This window comes from Nyctereutes procyonoides, unplaced genomic scaffold (genome assembly GCF_905146905.1).
Source record: "Nyctereutes procyonoides isolate TBG_1078 unplaced genomic scaffold, NYPRO_anot_genome, whole genome shotgun sequence".
In the NCBI taxonomy this organism is placed as follows: Eukaryota; Metazoa; Chordata; class Mammalia; order Carnivora; family Canidae; genus Nyctereutes; species Nyctereutes procyonoides.
The window spans coordinates 6,751,621-6,771,300 of record NW_026575136.1 but is presented as its reverse complement, the minus strand read 5'-3'; the positions used below and the strand labels follow the sequence as shown (position 1 = coordinate 6,771,300).

At 35.3% G+C, this 19,680-nt stretch overlaps 1 protein-coding gene across 1 annotated transcript in view; it reads right to left on the bottom strand.

Moving 5' to 3' along the window:
• The window catches only part of LOC129495519 (rho GTPase-activating protein 15), a 617,088-nt gene that overhangs the window by 315,667 nt on the left and 281,741 nt on the right, over positions 1-19,680 (bottom strand). The window lies entirely within an intron of this gene.

Sequence of the window (19,680 nt, the reverse complement as noted above, 5' to 3'; positions counted from 1 at the left end):
TTCTCTGTTGATCTCTCTGTTCCCCCTACTACAGTATATTCACTCTGAACCCAAGGGCAATTATCTACCTAAGGTATGGCTGCACAACCCACACCTAAAAGGTATTAAATAAATAATAAATAGATGAATACTATATATCTTCTACATTTCAGCGAATACATTATAAGCTACTATTTGATATGCCACAGTATATGTAGCTCATCCTCTATTGTAATAAAATTTTTTATGGTAAAAATATTTAGATTTAGATTTAGATAACTAGACTCAATTTAGATGATTCCAGTTTTGTTGGCAATATCCAAAGCATCATAGTCAGGCGCCGGTCAAACATAGACCTTCTCTCCATCAGACATGATCAAGATGTTAACTTTGGCTACATCAGTGGCCTTTGTCACAATCTGTTTGATCTGGTGCTTGCTGGCTTTGACATCCACAATAAACACAAGTGCGTTATTGTTTTCTATTTTCCTCACGGCTCATTCAGTAGTCAGGGGGAACTTGATGATGGCATAGTGGTCAAGCTTGTTTCCCCTGGTGCTCTTCCAAGGATATCTGGGCTGGCTGCCTTTGGAGATACACTGTCTTGGGCTGTTGGAAGGTAGGTGACATGCAGATCTTTTTTTTGTGACTTTGGACATCTTTAAGTACTGTGTTCTTGGCCTTTAAAGCCTTTACTTCAACTTCAGCTTTGGGAGGGGCAGGGTGTTTCCTTTTAACCTTCAGTGCCATCTTCATGAAAGGCATCCACTGGGCAGCCTGGTGGCTCAGTGGTTTAGTGCTGCCTTCAGCCCAGGGTCTGATCCTGGGGACCCGGGATCAAGTCCCACGTCAGGCTCCCTGCATGGAGCCTGCTTCTCCCTCTGCTTGTGTTTCATGAATAAATAAATAAAATTTAAAAAAAAAAGGTATCCATTGTAATAAAATTAGGAGGTTGCAAGACCATTGTGTTCTTTTAGGCAATGTAAGTAGTTTACTTTGACATCTACTAATACCACTTTTATCACTAGGCAATCCATTATGAAGATTGAGAACCACGGTCTGAGACTATATTTTCCCATCAGTCAATAAATCCTAGATTTCAGACAATAAGATTAAGTTTGGAGGAGTCAGGAAGAGCAAAGAGTGGGTCGGTATTTCTATACATATCTCTAGGATAGAATTTTCTTGATTATATTACAAAGCCACCATGTGTTTTCCAGGGATGATCTACTAGGTCAACCAAGAATCTCATTCTATGTATGGATCTTTCCAACTGAGAGTTGATAATGTGGGAAATTGGATGCAAGTTTAAGATTTTCAAGAGTTAATCATTAGATTAATGAGTGAAGTCTTTAGAGAACCTCAGTGATGCAACGGTGCTCATTGCTTGTCAATCAACATTGCAGCCATTAATTACACTAAAACACTATTCACATTTATAAACAAGCAAACTGTGGGAGGACAGGTGGCAATAGTTATGCTACCAAGAATTTTATTTAGACGTATTAGCTAATTAAAGATACAGTGACTTATGCAGAAACAGGTACTGTCACCACAAGTTTATTACTTACACCTTTCCCATTAATAAGTGCTGAGATTGCACAACAAGAATAAAAGATGTTGCAGTATATATCTCTGTGCTATTGTAACATATTTGGCCATGATTATGAGTGTTTATAAAACATTCAAGAATTGTTCCATGTCTACTTACATTAATGAGAACACCTGTTAACTTTAGTGCTGTACAGACTTATTTGCATTAGATTCAGGTTTTTGCATACTGTACATCACTTTTTGAAACAATTAGATGCTTATAGAGAAATATAGCTGAGTGAAAAACAGCAGCTTGAATGCCTTCCGGCTCAAGACAATTCAACTCCAGGTTTCAGTGAAAAACAGAAATCGGCTGAATTACAATACTGACAGTTAGAAGTGAATGTAGGTGTATTTTATATTTTTTACATTCAGAGAACAGAAGATACATATTAAAATCTGTGCTTTAACCTTCAAGTAAAATTGCAACCAATGAAGACCATTTCCAGACGGGGTTGCCAAGCATGTAAGAAATGACTATGTCACCACAAAGTGGATTCTCTATCATCTTGGGGACCTCTTATGTAAGTCTCAGAAAGCTAGATGATTTCCACAGGAGACAATGTGCAGACCACTGCCCACTTGGTTGTATTTACAACCACTGGCCATAGGGCTCTTCCCATGTGGAAGAGCACTGGAAGGAGGGAAGTAGCCAAGGACTCCCCTCCTCCAACCCTTGACTTCTGAGCTGCCAGTCACAGCATAACCTGCCCACCTAGAAAAGTTCCATAATTCCCTTGCAGAGAAGCCAGTGAGTCTGTCTTATTCATTACTAAGAAAAAACTGTCATAGCTTTTGTAGGTCTCACTCTATTGACACATCTGTCTGCCACTCCCCATAGGATGTTATAGCTTCTGTGATTTAAATATTTTCAGTTATTGAAAAGGGAGCACTCGCACAAATCTGTGGATTCACAGCCTCTATTATCATCATTATATTTAAGAGGTGCAATATTTACATCAAAATGACTCAGTTGGTGATATATTCTAAAGATAAATGTGTATTTATGATCTGAAGAAGTGTGATTTATAACTACTTTGTCAGACATAAACAGAGTGCCTCTGTGCTGTTCTAGTAAATGCAGATTAGCCAGGGCACAGATGAACTATTTTCATAGGATTAATTCTACCTTGACCTGGGAAATGAGGGAACTGAGAATTCCCCTTGGAGAACGTGTAGATCACAAGAAAGAATGGCATCTATTTCCTCCTCTACTGTCTCATCATACAGTCTGGGAAAAATAACAAATATTAGGTGAGGATTTGGGAATCGACTAGTGAAATTTTTTAAGATTTATTTCTTATTTGAGAGAGAGAGAGTAGCAGCAGCAGCAGCAACAGCGGGGAGGGACAGAGGAAGAGAAAGTCTTAAGCAGACTCTGCACTGAGCACAGAGCCCAATGTGGGGCTCCATCTCAATCTCATGAGCCAGAGATCATTACCTGATCCAAAACCAAGAGTTGTACACTTAACTCACTGCACCACCCAGGCACCCCTCAACTAGTGAATTTTTGTTGTCTGGAATCCAAACCTGTATAATTCAGGAAGTTAATACTATAGTAAAACCTTACTTTTAGTTTTTAAAAATTTTGAAATTGTATTTAACCAAGTGCTTGATAATCTAGATTTTGCCCAAAACAGCATCATTATTCATGAAGGATGATACGTTAAGCATATGTATAATTAGGAAATTGACAAATGAGGAGAAATTTCTCTTTTCTTGTGAATTCTAGGCTTACATAAATTGAAATTTTTGAATTTTTTCCCCAAACATATGCAAAAATGATAATTCTCCCTATTGGTGAAAATCCATATTTATTCAAAAGGACTATCTTTAAACAAACATGAAGAAAGTATCTGGTGTTTTAAAGACTATAATTTAGAGGCATATTATACATAATACAATGGTATATAATATATAATTTAATGGTACTTTAAAAAATAATCCACTTGTGATTATATGGTAGACAGTGACATCTGTCAGTTGAGCAACAGGACATATATTTAATAATGGAGACATTTGACATTGGGAATGACATACACACTACTCCATGATAAATGTGTGCACAAACACTTAATACTTCTTATTCCATGATCACCTCCAGCCAAAATGGTTAAAAATAGAACCTTTTAAAAGTGTTGAATTTAAAATATTATCAGTGACTACATAGGGTGTTTATATAATTTGTTGCCTAAACTGTGACAATTTTGAAAGCAAAAGAGGTATTATTAATAATAGCACCGTGACAACAGGTCTACTTTGTAGACATTGGGACATATGGATCACTATTTATCATAAACAATAGTGGGGAGCAATTCAACAGCCACTGACCTTTAGGGACCTGGTGAACTCCTACTAATGTCAAATTCCAGGAACTGTGTGGTATTCCAAAATAAGTTAGTAGTGACCCTTACTCTTAAGAAGCTTATAATCCAGTGTGACAAATAACACCAACAGGGGAAAGCAATGAGAAACAATAGTTAATCATGATTGAAGATGGGGACTGTGTACTCATTTTTAAGGAACAAACCACAGTTTCTCTAAGGGTAAACAGGAATCCTCAGAGAAAAAGATTGGAGAAGGTCCCTACAAGGATAGATGAGCTTTAGTAGAAGAAAAGGAAGGGGGAGGGAATAAGACAGGTGACAGGAGCAGTTTGGGCAATCATGGAGATGCAGGGAAGGACAGAGCATCTTTAGAGGTGCTAGAGGACATTCAGAAGCTGTTCCTAAATCCTCTTTGTGGGTCTTTTCCCTTCATTCATCCTTAAATGTCCATTAGCATTCCCTACTAAGCCTTGATTCTTCCCACTTAGGGATACACTCTGGAGTGATATTGCTGACTCCACTTGTTTTAATTGGAGTTATAATCTGATAAGTCCTTAATTTATATCTCTAGTTCAGACATCTCTATCTATTTAGTATCTATTTGGGATCTTCTTCAATATAAGCCACCATTATCCCTTGTCTGATCTCTCTACTGCTAGTTTATGTTTTTACAAGCCATTCTCTACATCCTCTTATTAGTGAATTCTTGATTTCATCGTTGGATATCTTGATAAGTAGATTCTTGTGTTCAGTGGGACCTAAAGAATCAGCCCTAGAATCTGTTTACAGAGCTTCACACGCAATTTGAAAGTTACTTGCTGCTCTAGACTTCAGGTAGATTACCAATTCAAGCCCATATCTGTACATGTCATTTAAAAAGTCACTGAGTGGATTCCCATTATCCTAAAGATAAACCCAAATTCTTTAATATGAACCACCAGTGCTTCAGGACTTCTCGCTTTGTCTTCAACATTTTCTCTCCAAGTCCTCTACGTAACTTTGAGCAAGTTATTAGAATAGTTGTGTTTCAACATCCTCACCTATAACCTGATGAAAATAATAATACCACATAGGACCATTGTGCAGGCCATATGAGATATAATTCAGGAAAATAATTTAGCACAGTACCTGGTACATAGTTAGTACTTTCAAATGCTGTGTTTATTGTTATTTGATTCTTTGGGTTCCCTGGATTTTTACAAACTTATTCTCTTCCTTCAGGAAACTAGCCAAATATCACCTACTCAGGAAAGGCCTGTCTAACCTCCGTAAGGTCAAAAAAGAAGTGTCCCTCTTGTAGTCCATACATACTCCATCGTGGTGTTTATACCACCATCGAACTTATCAAATCTCTTGTCTGATGTTCACTGCACTTTAAACTCCCTGATGACAAAGACCATGTGTCCCCAGCACTTGGTGGATCATCTGGAATAACACGGGCCTTTGAAGGTTCTGGAATGAATGAATGAAGGCTAGGTTGGCATAGATTAATACTGCAGAGGCGTGGTTTTCAGTTAACAGAAGTCCTTTAAATTTGGAAATGTGTTTCATTTGTTCTGTTCAGCATGAGGAAAGCAATGCTAGATCACCGAGCAGATCTATCAATCAGTAGAGCCGAGTGGAGGGTCAGAGGCGCAGAGACATTCTCTCAAAGCTGGATCTGTATTGCAACTTCCCTAATTGGCAGCACGGCTCTGTCTTCCCAAGAGGTGCCAAGGGCAGCACTTTGGAAAAGATGATACACTACTTCTGTCTCATGTGGAGTGCCTCTTCCATTGTCTCCTGGGCTTTCTGGTTCTCAGCCTTTTTGCCCTTCTTTCTACACAGCTTAAGCTACTTGCTTCCCTGCCTTTGATTTTAGAAGCTAGCTTGTGAGATGCTAGATATTTGGATTCAGATCTTTGTCTCACCTCAAGGTGACTTGACATGATCTCGAGTCCTGATAATTAAGAATACACCCAGTTCGCATTCACTGAAGCTCAGCTCTGTAAGTGCATCCTTATCCTGTTTCTTGGCTTCTGATTCCCTAGTCTGGTGGCTTACATGGTGCACCAGACCCTCTCAGCTGGCAGGAGTCCTTTTGCCAGTATCCCTTTCAGGAATGGGGGGCTCTGCTGAGCATCTCTCTGGTTCTCTCTGCCTGCCCCCCTTCTTTAACTCCACCTTCCATCTGCCTCATCCACCTAAATTACTAGACACGTAACCAAACAATAATCCATACTTGCATTCAAGGCAGATGGTCATATGAGTATCTGAAAATGAGCCATTTCAGTTTATTCATTGATTATCAAATTGGCCTGTGAAATATTCTTGTTATTTCAGGTTGGAACTCACACTCTAACAGCCTGGGCTGGATTCCGTCGTCTTAGTTTTTGTTTCTGTATTCTGTTCAGCAGACACCCTTCCTTCGATATTACCAGGTTGACTTTTCATAGCACCTGTCTCAACTATAGTTTTCTCCTGATTCATCCAGGTGGTTCTAGTGCCATTAACTGGATTTTCCTGATCCCTAGAAATAATCCTAATCCCTGAATAAATGATATCTAAAAGTCATTAATGCAGTGAGTTGCTCTCCTAATTTTTGAGGCTCACTATGAACCGTTGTGTGGCTCTCCATTGTCTAGGGTCCTGAGGAGAAGGACATCAAGGAGGATATTTCCCCATCTGGCTTGTAATTTGCTGCTCTTGATGAATGGTTCGTGGCATTGGATTCATATCTGCCTGGGTTTCATCCATAAAGTTTTCTTTTTTTTTTCATAAAGTTTTCTAAAAATGTTTGTGTTTTAATTAAATTAAGTTTATATGTAGTTTATGAATTCACTGAAAGCAGATGAAGGAGACATTGAGAGAAGAATTTATTTAAAAGTTAAAGAAGACATTGCCCAGAAAGTATAGTCTGGTGATGGCTTTCAAAGTTTTTTGGCCAAGATCCATGGTAAGAAATATATTTTACATTGCCAGCTCATACTTCTTCACTGATTCTCCCTCTTTCTCAGACTCACACAATTTTATATCTCTATCCATCTATTCATCTCTTATTCTATATATAATATTCAATACATATACTATGAGTGTGTGTATATGTATATATCATATACTGAAACAAAAGTCATGAAATAACACTTCCCCTTACAACAGGTCTATGAGATATTCTATGCATTTCTATTTTAGTCTATTCTTCCTTTAACTGATTTCTAAAAAGAAAAAAAAAATACTGGTTCCAACTCACTAAATTGATTTCTTGACCCATTAGAGGGTCTCGAATGCAATCTGAAAAACACTGGCCTTGGGAGTAATGAAAGATGAAATAATCTTCAAGCTCTACTCTGGCTTTCTCTCCATCTCTCTCTCTCCCTTCCTCTCAGTTTATAAGATGCTTCAAAATGTCTCCATATATAATTTAACGGTTGAATGAATATTTAAACCTATGAAAAAACTCCAGAATATTTGTCACGTTTTTAACAATTAGGCCTGAGTGATCAGTAACCCTGTGTAAGGGGTTCTGTTCTGATAAGTCATTTCCTGCTCTTTGAAAGTAGAATTAGGATGTGGTTCTTTGGAATTTGGCTTAGACCCTGGCTTTTCTAAATATACCTTAATGCAAGAGTTTCTTTATAAAAGAAGAAACAAAGACTTGGGGGTAATGTGCTGTTTGGAATACATTTGAGATACCTCACCATGATCCGAAGAGGGAAAAACCAAAGAAGTTAAAAGCCTGGCAAACTATCACAGGCAAAGAGGGCAGCTATTTGTTTTTAAGTCCTATGTACTGAGACAATGAGTGCGCTCCACGCTGCATCCTGCAGCACCATGACACAAAGTCTGGGAGTAGTTATTAGCATGTGTCTGTGTGATGGGAGAGGGAAAGCTAAACATTTTAATAGTGTTATGGCCTCTCCTCCTCAAGTTCCCATTAATGCAAATACAGCACATGTGGTTTAATTCCCAAGAGCCTTGTAGGACACAAATCACAGATGTGGAATAAACATTATCAGAGAATATGACTCCACGGTCTTCTCCTTGCCATCAACAGATGCCCTTTAGCTCCCATGATGTCAGACAGATACCTGATATGCTATCTTGAAGAAAATCACAGAAAGTCAGGGTTCTCATAAGGCTCTAGATGGCAAGATTTGCAAGTAGTCTCCAAAGACTTCTTGGTAAATGATGGCAGAGGCTTGGACTCCATCAAGGTTTTTGGAGAACACTCACTGCTATGATAACTAAATATAGCAAAATTTACTCATCTTTTACGTATCAAAATTACCAGAGAGGTATGTATGCTCTGGGTAGAATATAGTGTTCTTGTAACGTAACCCAGACAATCTGATGGCAGGAGGCTGACAAAATGGAGCTGGTATATTTCACATATTCAATAAAATTTCCTCCAGCTATCCAGAATCTTCTATGCCATCTTCCACAAGACTATACAGTTCAGGGTGATTGCTGCTCTGAGATCACACTCTTTTCCTTTCCTGTTTTCCATCCTCTCTCCATGACATTCTTTCCCCAAATTCTCAGGCTTAAAACTGAAGTAAATTGAGTCTCTGCTATATAACTCCTTATCATGACTATGTTTTAAAACTGACACTATATTTGAAAAACTTACGTAATTTCCTTGTGCATTGATGAACTACATTACCCATAGGTGAGACTTCAGTATCCATATGCTGACCTGACCTTAAAACTTATATTGACAATCTTGTCAATTGCCATGTAGTGTGATTAAGAAGCCTCTTTGAATGACAAACTAATTCCCTAAATCTGCTGTATCAGGCCTGGAAATTTAATGATCGGGTTATTCCTTTAGCTGAAGCCTTTTAAACAGTTAAGTGGAGGGATAATCTTTTCATAGAGTTATTTGTTCAGATATTGGTATAATATGTACATTGGAAAATGTTTTAAAACAAATTATTTCTAATAAATACTGTTTATTAAAATGTTAAAAATAAGCAAAATTGGAACTATGTAAAATGAAAAATAAAACCTCCTTCTAATCACACTACTGAAGGACAATTCTTTTAATATTTAATGTACCTCTTCCTAGATTTTTGTTAGTGGATGATATATACATTTATATTATATTATATGAGCCTTGTATAGGTCAAATTAAACACAATATGGTGCCTTGTTTTTTTCTTTTTTAAGATTTTATTTATTTATTCATGAGAGACACAGAGAAAGAGGCAGAGACAGGCAGAGGGAGAAGCAGGTTCCATGCAGGGAGCCTGATGTGGGACTCAATCCCTGGACCCAGGATCATGCCCTGAGCCGAAGGCAGATGCTCAGCCACTGAGCCACTCAGGCGTCCTGGTACCTTGTTTTTATTTTTAACTAACATTTTTTTTTGTCAAAATTTAAGATTCATTTTTCTTAGAAGAGATTCTTAGAGAGAATTGCTACATCACAATCACAATTTTGGAAGGCTACTGAAATGCATTCCTAATTACTTTTTAGAAAGATTCCCAGTTGTGCTATCTCAATAAAATTTAAGAATGAGACCATTTCAAATCATATTCTGCCTTAAGTAATATATTATTGTATGTATAATTAGCATTTTTTGGTAGAATTTGTTGCTGGTATTCTTTTCAATTATAGGATTTTGAAAATTTATTTAAAGAGCCCCAACCTTATTAAAACTTGGTCATAATTGCTACAAACTTTCTCCCCAATTTATTTTGAAAGTAACTTCTAAGTAACTTCTAATATATTTTGAAAGTAACTTCTAACTAACTTCAAACTTCTAAGTTTGAAAGTAACTTCTAAAATTATTAGTATATAAAAATGCTATTTTTAACTTTTACATTTAAAAATTTTATATTGTTCATTTGTGATTTTTCCAATTAAAATTTAATTCTTAGAAATCCCTAACCATCCATATATCAAAACTTAACTCGTATTTTTTACTATGTGTTATGATTTTTTAAAACATTTATATGCTTTATGGGTACAGAAGAATCTACCTTTCTAAATTTTTTTCCAAATGTATTATAATAGCACCATTCATTAATTAATCTTTTCTCTCCCAGCAGTTTTGTGATTCTTCTGTTATCATATAGATGCCATAGTCTTTTTGTGGGCTTTCTTTGTGTGATTTTTCTCTCAACTTACACTATTTCAACTTTTAATTATTCGTATTTTAGATTTTCCTTGTATCTCATGGAGTGTGTTTCCCCTATTATTCCTTTTATGATTTTTTAAAAACTCTTTTTAACTCTAAACCTTTTAAATAAACTTTGAATATTTTTTCTCTTCTCCACAATATCCCATTGGGATTTTGATAGTAATATACATTAATTTGGAAAAGATCAAAAATTTGCAAATAGTAAGACTTCCTCTTCAAAAACAAAGTATTTCTCCCTATTTTAAGGTTTTATTTGTATCTCTTAGTCTATTTTTTATAGTTTTACTCATAGATACACATAGTTTTAGATATTGAAAGCAGAATTTTGATAGAAGAATGTAGAGAAATTTGAGGTAATATGTATTTTAGAGAAAAGGAAAACTATGACTCCAAAGAGAGAAAATGCTCAGAACAAGTAGATGTGGAACATTTTTGTGCTGCAGCATTTAGCAAGAAGCCAACAACCTCTGTGCTGATGACCCCATGGGGCCCCGGACCATTCATCCCCCCCCTCTTCATATGGGTAAGCATTTCCCACAGGACGCAGTTCATGTAAGTAACTCTAACTAGTGGGATAATCTAATCTAGGGCTATGTTCATTTTCTGATATTAAATAATAGAATTATTAATACCAAAAATGTACCATTTCTACTGATCTGAGTTTCTTCTTCTTAATCAGGGTAGATAAAACCCATACCCATCAGCAACTGCAAAAACATCCATCTAGTTTTGAACCAAAGTCTCTACCTCTCTCCAAAAACCTATTTCCCACGTTAACTATAAACTCTTCCTACTCAACCTTTATAGTAGCCATGTAGTATCTCATCATTTGGATATATGCTTTCCCATTTCCAAATTTGGAGAGTATGGTTTTAATTGCTTTTGTATCTTGATAATATCTAACAAAATAAGAGCCTATGGCTTTGAGTACAAGTGCAGAATGTAAAAAGAGACAATATAGCTTGAGCTAATATAGCTCGATTTCAAATACTTGGGCTCTATAGATAACATGTTGTGGTCAGATCTGTGCCTGCCTCTCACAAACTCATGTCCTATCCAAAAAAGAAAAAAAAAAGGGATCTCACAGTTCAAGCAAATAATAGAAATCACAGATTTGGGCAGTGGTGGCAGCTTGATGCCACACAGAGAAAAAAACGAAGCACGATAAATGGACAACAACCACAAAAACAGGTAGGTTTAACAGAACAGAGGGCAGAGAACAGCAGGGCACAGTTCAGACCAACCACACTAGAGACCAGAAATGACTGTCCCAAGAATGTGAATTCTGTACAGGCAGGGATTTTTCTTGCTGTATTCTCTACAGTGTCCCCAGGACCTTGAATAAAGCTTGGAATGTAGTAAGCACTTATGTATTTATTAAATGAATATATGAAACACAAGGGAAGAAACAATTTTCTTATTCACCATGAGGCTAAGTAACTGCCTCATGTCACTTAGATACCATCTTGGGAAAGCTCAGGTGGCAGGGCAGATTGCTGAAGAGGCTACATCTACTAAGATTGAGTTAAACGAAACAGGCAAATATAAGTATTTTTGGTTTTGTTGTTTCTTTTCTCTCCCTCCCCAAAGAAATGAGGGATCCACAGCAAAATGATTAAATTATTGAGTGTAATGATGTTCTTTTAAAAAGTATTTGCTTTATAGGAAGTGATTTTGAGCGCCCTTACGGGATTATTTCCTTTATATCTGCTGGTCAGTAGCTGCAGGCAATTAACGCTTTCTCAAGAATATTCTCATATCCTGGCTTTTTCCTAATTCCGTAACTCCTTCTCAGTCTTGTTATTCCCCTAAAGAACATTTTCTTAACTTAAATTTTTATTTTACTGCAGTGTGACTACTGATTTTTGTTTAAACTGCTCACATATATACAGTCCATCCAAAAAGGAAAGTGAAGTGCTTCTAGCAATGTTGCCATAGTTGGCATGCCCCACCCAAAGGTCTTCCAATGGAGTTTCCAGAAAATCTAAATGTAGTTAAACCACAAACTGGCTATTCTTACTCTCTGGGCCATAAGAGATTTTCAAAATCAGTTTGGTTTTTAAAAACCCATTAAATGTCCATCATGGCTGGGAAGACCAGTGAACTGATTTCTGAAAAGTAAGTTAGGATATTACTCAACAGAATTTATCCTAAATGATTACCGTCATCGGGAAGACCTTGGGGTAGGGGCTCTTCATGGGTAATACAAGTGCCACTTGTGTAAAAATAACAGCATGTCCTCAGAGCAGTTGTGTGCTAGAGACTTCCTCACTGCTTCTTCCTTCACCATGGTGCTCAGACCCAAGAGCTGAGAGGAAAATGCTTCTTCTGTGGCCATATTCTTTTCACTCTAACCACTTCCCAGATGCCCTCAATTACCAACATTTTTTTTAACATGGTGCCACCAGATAAATCCCATATTAGCATATTATTCTTTCTAACTCCTGCTTGGTTTTTCCAGAACACCATTCCCTATATATCTTAATTTGCTTACTACTTACCTATAGATATTTAATTGTTTGTTCTCTATTACAAAAACCAATGCTACAAGGAACATTTTGGATACCTATTTATACAAGTGCAAGTGTACGATAGATTCTTGAAAGTGAAAGAGCAGGATCAAAGATTATAGACAATTAATTTTTAACAAATTCTGCTAGATTCTACTCCAAAACTGCAAATATATTAATAATGGTCTTTGAAAGCTGGACACTATGGATCTTCTGAATATTTATCAATCTGATGAGTGAAAATAGTGTCCCACAGAAGGCAGTAATTCCATGACTCTTGGTGTTGGTAAACATTTTTTCCCATAAACTTATTAGCAATTTTTAATTAGTCTCTATTTTACATTTTTTTTTATTTCTTTCCTTGTTTCTCCTTTTCATAATCATTTGGAGATGTTCTCTCTGTTTCTGTCCTTCATATAAATACATTGTTTCACCTGTCATTTTTCTTTTGCTTTATTCATAGTGTCTTTAGTCATATAGAGGTTTTTCCATTTTATATGTTCATATACGTCGGGAGTATTTTGTCCTTCTAAGTTTTTATTTCTATTGCTGGTACACTTTTGTTTTAAGCAGGTATTAAATTTTATCAGGAGGTTTTGTTTTGTTTTTAACATTGAATAAGATGGTCATTTGGTTTTTCTCCAGTGAATTATAGTAAGAATGAATAGAAATGGGCAGCCCTGGTGGCCCAGCGGTTTAGTGCCAGCTCCGGGGTGTGATCCTGGAGACCTGGGATCGATTCCCATGTCAGTCTCCCTGCATGGAGCCTGCTTCTCCCTCTGCCTGTGTCTCTGCCTCTCTCTCGTGCTCTCTCTCTCTCTCTCTCTCTCTGTCATGAATAAATAAATAAAATATTTAAAAAAGGAATGAACAGAAATAAATTGTCTCATGTCGGAGATATTTAACTCTTGGGATTAGTATTTCATTTGGTTAGTAAGATTTGATTGCTAATATTATACTTAGAAATTTTACCATCTTTCATCATTATGATTTGCTTGCAGTTAGTTTTCTTTTTGGAGCTATCCCTGTTTGATTTTGTTTGTAGGTTATGCCAGCCTCATAAAATAAATTGGAAAGCTTTCCATATTTCTATAATAAAGTGTTTATGTAATATGAGGATTGCTTGGTATTTGAGTTTGGTGAGATGTATCTATAAAAAGTGTTTGTTCCTGAGATGTCTGGGTGGTTCAGTGGTTGAGCGTCTGCCTTTGGCTCAGGGTGTGATCCTGGGGGTCGGGATAGAGCATTGGGCTCCCTCTGGGGAGTCTCCTTCTCCCTCTGCCTATGTCTCTGCCTCTCTGTGTCTCTCATGAATAAATAATAAATAAATAAAATATTTTTTATTTTAGAAAGTGTTTGTTCCTGATGCTTTTCCTGGTATAGATATTTTATTACTTTAAAAAATTCTTCTTTGATAAATCTCTATCAGTGTTTCTATTTCTTGAATAAAATTTGTAGATTTAAATTTTCCTAAAAAATAGTTTATTTCATCTAGGTTTTCTGAGTTATTTAACTAACTTTTATGCAAATTCATTTCTTTTTTGTAGTCATTTTCTTATTTCTAACATAATGTCTTTTCTCTCTCTTTGGTTATAATTGTCATTTTTACAAATTTATTGTTATTTCTTTTTAAGAGAGCAGCTTTTAGTTTTATTGACAAAATCTGCTTCATTTGTGGTTTACTCCATCATTTTTTGCTTTTACCTTTATAAGGTTCTTAATTACATTTTATATAGGGCTATTTTGATTTTTTTTTGTGAATTTAATCTTTTAAATCTTTGTTAAAGTATTTATTTATATTTTTATTTCTAAATAAATGCACGAAGCTAATAAATATTTCTTTAAAAACTACTTGTATCCCACTACTATTTTTGTCACTAAACAAAAGTTTCAGGCAGTGGCTGACTAGCTTCAGATCAGTTTCTCTTTGAAGAAACTAAATAACCAATAAGACAGAAAATGTGTAAACTAAAATTGTAAAGAGAACAGAAGCCCAGAGATGTGAATTCAGAATTTGGTCTCTCTTCCCATCAGATATTCCTTGTGTAAAAGCTATGGATGACAGTCTGAGAAGTTCTTCAGAGTTGGTAGTGGTCTCACAGGACTTAAGGAACAAAATTAGAGTTTAGGATCTACCAAGGTGGAGAAACTTGTGGATTTCAGTTGGAACCCTGAAGCATTATGCCCCAAGCACATTAAAAGAACCAGAAATAGCCTAGACTTTACAAAATCAGAAACTCAATATTGAATTAGCTGCATCTCCACTCGGATAAAGATGATCTGCTCCCAGTCTAAAACACCTGCCATAAAATAAAAAATAAATAAATAAATTCCCTCTGGAAGAAAATATCATCCAGGTTCTTCATTTATCTCTACAACTTTTCAAAGACAATGTTCCACATTTGATTTAAAAAGGTAGGTTTGCAATAGGTAAATGATTGACAACAAATAGAAAAAAAAGTGAGAAAAACAGATCTATAATCAATCTTGATATTAAGTTGTAAAACATATAATATATTCAAAAAATAAATAATGAGCTTGGAAATTTCGGCAGACATTTGGAAATGATCGATATAATGCAATGAATTTTAGAACTGAAAATATTACTGAAATTAAGAGATTTCTATCAGATTCAATATAGAGAGAAAAAATCAACTGAAATTAGGTCAGAATAAAATATGTAGACTGAAGTACAGAAAACAAATGAACGGAAAATAGTGAGGATACAAGAAAAGGTCTATGAGATATGTAATTGCGGTCCTAGCAAGAGAGGAGAGAGAGAGAATGGGGGAAAGCTATATTTAAAGCCGGTGACAGAATTTTCCCTAACTGCTTAAACATATCAAGCCACAGATTCAGAAGCAACCAGGAAAAAAAAAAAGTGGTATTAATTTAAAGGAGCAACAATGAATTGTCAGTTAAAATTAGTAGGAAAATTTAATTCTGGTAAGAAACTTATGAAAAGACCGTACATATCCTCATTAACCATTCCTTGAGGTTAATTTTAATTACTATTGTACTTCAATATCTGGAATTTTTACTAGAAACTGTCAAATATCTCAGTAATAAAATTCAAATATCACCATGTTTCTATCAATATAGTTACTTGAAATCATGTGCTTGAAAAGCCCAACAAAATATCTTCAAAGAATTTCTCCTTCTACTGCTATGTTTATCCATTTCTGTTTCATCTCTAATGATCTGTTTCTACCAGTCTAGACCAAGACAGGAACTCGCTCCTCTGCATGACAAAAGCCTGAGGACAAGTGGCCTCCTTGCTTCCATTTCTTTTTTAAAGATTCATTTATTTATTTTAGAGAGAGAGTGAGGTAGAGGCAGAGGGAAATGGAGAGAGAAAAATCTCAAGCAGACTCCCTGTTGAGCATGGAGCCCAATGTGGGACTTGATCTCTCAAGACCCTAAAAACATGAACTGAGCTGAAATCAAGAGATGGTCACTCAACCAACTGGGCCACCCAGGCGTCCCTGCTTGCTTCCATTCTTAACCCTCTATGTTAAGTTTCATTACACAGCTAACAGAGCAATCATCCAAAACATTACAGAACCAAGTCACTTCTCTGCTCAAAACACCCTAATGGTTGAAATTAAAACTCTCTATCACAGTCTTCAAGATTTATATGATGTAAACATTGCCCATCATGTTGACACCTCTCCTTTCAGGTGTCGGCAGCATGAACTTTCTAGTTGTTGCCTTGAGTCCTTCTTCCAGGACTGCTCTTTGCCCAGATGGACACCTGGATTCACGGTTCTGCTTCAATGGAGAGGTCTTTCATGATCACTCTTTCTAAAAGAGGACACCCTTTTCCTACCCTTGTTCATCTTCTATCTCCTCTTACTATTTTTTCTCATAATGTCTTTTAATTAACATTTTTACTTTTTAGGTATTTGGTTATTGACTACTTTTTACTAATTGTGAACTCCAGGAGTCCAGGGTTTGTTTGTTTGGTTGGTTGGTTGGTTTTCTGTAGTAGTCACCAGTATATCTCCAGTCTTTAAAATAGTATCTCAATAAATACCTATTGAATGAATTCATCGATTTATTCAGCAGCTATTATATATGAGTGCCATGCATTACTCTGCCTTTGTACAAAAACTGAAAAGATGAATGCACAGGATCCTTATATTCAATAAATCCATATAATAATAGGAGAGAAACACATAAACAAGTTATAGTCAATGTGATAACTAACAGAGAGACAATGTTCATATATAGTGATGTGAAGTCTGTGGTTTTTGTTTTGTTTTGCTGAAAAATAAATTGACTAATTTATCATCTTCCCACAGTTAGCTAATGATTACTCTAAATACTTGTATTTAGACAAGCGTTTTCTGTTAAGTTTAATAAACACAGAACTAAAGGCTATGGTTCTTAAAATATAAATAATGACATGGTCCTTAAAATATATAATATTCAAAGTTCTCTAAATGTTATAGCCTTTCCTACTACATTCACATTTTCATTATCACCGTGAGTGAAGATAACAAGCATGATCATATAATTCATTGTCATCAACAAAACCTAACTGGAACTTTAATTAACTCTTACTTTCTTTAGATTGTATTCAAATACCACCTATATAAGGCCTTCTCTGGCCATCCTATTTAAATTTCTCAGTTCTGCTCTTTGCTTTGATTTTCTAATTGTCATAGCAACATCATACTATATATTTTGCTTTGTCTTACTCTTTTACCCATTTCCAGCCTCACCAAACAAGAAGGTAAACTCCATGAAAGTGGACTTCTTTTCTGTTTATTATTCACTGCATTGCAGTAGCTATCCTAATACTTGGCACATAGCTGTTTATCACAGCGTGGTACAAAGAAGATGCTCAATTAAGTATTTGTTGAGTGAATAATCACACATTTCACATGTTTACCCCCTCCAAATCAGAATGTTAGTATTCTATCCAGAATACTAGAAAATGCTGACACAGAAGAGGATGTATTATAATAGACAACCACATAGACTACTGTCAATCAATGAATAAATGCATTTTTACATTAGTCTCAAAGATAACTTTTTGACTATGTGCATGTTTCAACTTCAGTAACTGATGGAATATCAGATGTATATTCAGACTTACCTAAATAAATAATAAAGTAGAAGATTTTTCATGTTACAAAGAACATTCCATTTTATAAGAGAATTTATCATGACTTTAAGTGGTAAATTTTTATAAGACAATTAAATTACGGTATTATCAATTCCTAGGTTTTATACATTACTCTCTAAAATAATGCATGTGAATATGAGTTTCAGAATGACTGTTAGTTGGGTTTTAAAAAATTATTATCTCAATTTCATTTATACTTAAAAAATACATAATAGGGGATATGTAGGTGAATAATCATAATTCTTGTCTTCAAGGAGTTTATATTGTGATATAGGAATGATCTTAAAGCATGTAACATTTATGTGAAGCTCAACAAGTTTGATTAAATAACTTAGAAAGCCCAGTTAAAGGACCATTGGAGATATTCCCTTGTGAAATTAACGCTTCTAATATGACTGTGTCTCCACTTCTGTTTCTGACATAAATTAATAAGATTCTATTTGGCTAAAAAAAAGATTCTCTCATTAGTGTCCCATCAAAAATAGCACCATTTGCCTCATTAAATTTAATGAGGTTGTTGTTGTTGTTGTTGTTTTTCCATTGGTAGGTGTGGGTGTGTGATATATGTGTCAATGTGTTAGACTTGTATCTTTGAAGAACATGTTTTACAGGGGCTAGCCATTCTCTTAGCTAAAGTTGCTTTACAGTAAGCTATTTCTAGAAGGTGGTGGCACCTTAATGGGTTTGGTACTGCATCTTTCCCTTCATTCTCAAAAAAATGAAAACGTCAGAGACCAGTGCCTTTAATAGCAAACCCTCATAATTGAACAATGTTACTATCAGAATATTTTATATTGTATGTAATATACATATACTTTAAACCAAGGTTTAAAGGAAAGGAATACATCCTCCTTTTTTATCAGTAGTCCCAACTAAACAAAAATAATGAAGGAGATTGATTAAAACCAGCACTATTCCTCGCCAAATAGTATGAATTTTTTTCTTCTTTTGAAGAGTTAAAATATTATATTATTATTATAGTGATTAAGTCTTCTGTTTTCAACTTATAAAAACTAACATGACTGTTTTATACTTATATATAAATTCTAATCAAATGCTGCAAATACCATCTGTATTTGAAGACATCACTTCTTGTCTTTTTTTTTTCAATCTATGAAATAGATCCTCTAAAACACATACATAAGGTTGATGTATTGAAAAAGCAAATGCAGTGTCTGTGGAGTTTTTTACTCATTTGAACTTATTTTTGGTAAAAATTATTTGAGGATTAAGTAGCATAATTAAGGGAAAAAAGAGATCTGAGAAACTAGGTGCTAGACAATCCTTAATTTAATCTCAGCTATTAGATAGGATTAAATTATTTCTTAGAGATGATAGTATGTTCTCAAAGATAACTGAAGACTTAGATACCTGTAGCCTAAAGCTGGAAGAAACTTTAACAGTCTTTCCAGAGTTTTCAATAAGGAAGGAACAGAAGAAAAAAAACAGAAATAGGAAAGTGCACAAATTCAGTATTTGGATTGAAAAGGAGGGAGGGAAGGAAAGAGGCAGAGAGAGAGGGAGATTAAGATTATCAAAGAAGAAACTTGCAGCTTTCTTCAGATTAAATACTTTGGGTTTGAATGCAGCCAATCTTATACAGAGTAGATTAATAAGCAGAGAGCATGACAAGTGGGACTAGTGCACAGACCCTGCAACTCTTGTTCTCACTCCCTCTAAAAAGAGTGAGGATAAACAGGTAAAAATAAATAGAAGTCAGATTTGAAAATCCCACACCAGAAGAAAAATTATTCCAGGGAATGGGAGAAAATGTCATCCATAAAACATTACACTCCCAGGGAAAAATTATGGGAACTTACACCTATTAAAACAAGGACACAAAAAGAAGCATAGATGATCAAAGAAAAGCTGAGTTAGCAAAAATATAAAATGAGAGCTTTCAAAGTTTAAAAGCAGAATTGAGTACTAACATGAAAATTATTGGAAAAACTAAACTACAATAAAGTTGCAAAGGCATAGAACAGGTAAAATGATATGCTGAAGAAAACACAT